The following is a 2,073-nucleotide window of genomic DNA, read 5'->3' on the forward strand; positions in this document are numbered from 1 at the left end:
AAGTACTTGCTCACTATTAATATTTACTAAATTTTTATATTAATAAATATTGTATATGTAGACTAAACAACGCCTTGAAAAAAAATATTTGATAAATTTTTTATTTGTAATGATTATAAAATGAAATAATAACTGTACTACCAGCAGAGCTATCTATATTAAGATTCTATCTAATAATAATAATTTCAATATTATAATTCATAATTAAGATCAGTGCATCTTTCAGTATCATGAATATTAATATTTAATATAGGTATCTAGATTATATATATTATACAGAATTTTACAAAAGCATTAAATATTCTTATAAGAATAATATTAACAAGGATTGATTATATATACTGTGTTCTATAATAAAAATATTGTAACATTACTGTATTAGTATATAAAATATTATTGATATCTTATAAAATTAAGAATTTAGCTAATTATATAATATAAAATAATCCTGCTTACAAACTAAGAAAAAGACTAATTATTTTTAATAAGAAACTTTATGATACAGACTAGAAAGTCTCTTGAAATTAGCTATAAGTTAAATAATCTTATATTAAGTAATCTTATTTTAAACTGTGGGATACTACACAAATTTAGTCTCAGGGTATTGAAATATTTTATAAAATAATTATAATAAAAGATGCCAATCTGTGTTATTAAATTTAATAATAATAAGTTTTTTTCTTTTATACATAATTTGTAGCTGTCTAGATTAATAAATTTAAATTAATAAACTATTACTGAAGTAATAAATATATAAATGATAATAAAGATAAGAATTCTCTTAAGTCATAACTTTAAAGATATTAGAATTAATAATTATAATACTGATGATAATTAATTAAATTATTACTTGATCTATTATAAATTGATTACTAGGAGAGACTCCCAGTTATAACATATTCTTTTAATAAAAGAACATAAGATTGTAATTTAATAATTATCTAGAAGTTATATTTAAATTATTATGTATTATAAGTAACTACGTACATACAGATTTAATAAAATTATTTTCATATAATTTTTTAATTCTCTTTGAAAATTTTACTCAAGAAATTACCTAAGACTATATTTTTATTTAAAATAAATCTAAAAATATTAATTAATTAATTAATTAATTTATATCTGCTTGTGTCAGTCCTACAGCTGAATAATACATTAGCTGGTATTGATTTAGCAGTCAGGCTACTGCTAAAATAACTAGCAGAATTTTATGTTTATAATTATATGATATATACACAAAGATATTTATATATATAAGATATTTACTTTAAAGTCTTTTTAGATTTATCTTATTATTCTTACGTGTATAGATCAAGTATGTTAATTCTTATTTATATAGAAATTATCATAAAAATTTAGACAGATTCTTCCAAGCAGTAATATATTATTTATTATATATAATATAAAAAATACAAAATGTTTTATATATATAAATATTTTTTAGATTAAAGTCTTGAATGTAAATATATACATGATGGCTTTTATGAATATAGTTATTAATATAATCAGAAAAAATAAATTTTTTTATTATTAATATAAGCTGGCTCTGTTCATCTGTTATTAATATTTATTAATAAATATTATAAATATTAAGTAAACCAGATTTAGAAATAATAATTAAAAAATATCATATCTTCATATCAATGAAAAATCTTAATGATAGTTATATTATTAGCAAGATTATCTATACAGAAATGCTATTTAATAATAATAATTCTAATATAATAATTATTAGAATTATAAACATATATAATAATACTGCTGCAAGCACCCGGCTTATATATATTATATAAAATATAATAATAATAATAATTATTCTTATAAAAATAGCACTGATAAGAATTATATATATTATATTCTTGATTATATCTGTGAATATAAAAATATATATTTAGAAATAGTTTATTAAAGATATTAAATTATGTTATTAGATTTTCTATTAATTCCCTAGTTAGACATCATAAAAAAAAGAAGTTTAATAATTATTTAATATTATTATAATTGGTATACAGGATAATATTATTATCTTATATAAGTGAAAACCTAGTTAATTATATTATATAGAATAATTAG

Source organism: Aspergillus eucalypticola (assembly GCF_003184535.1).
Source record: "Aspergillus eucalypticola CBS 122712 chromosome Unknown BO83scaffold_41, whole genome shotgun sequence".
Classification (NCBI taxonomy): Eukaryota; Fungi; Ascomycota; class Eurotiomycetes; order Eurotiales; family Aspergillaceae; genus Aspergillus; species Aspergillus eucalypticola.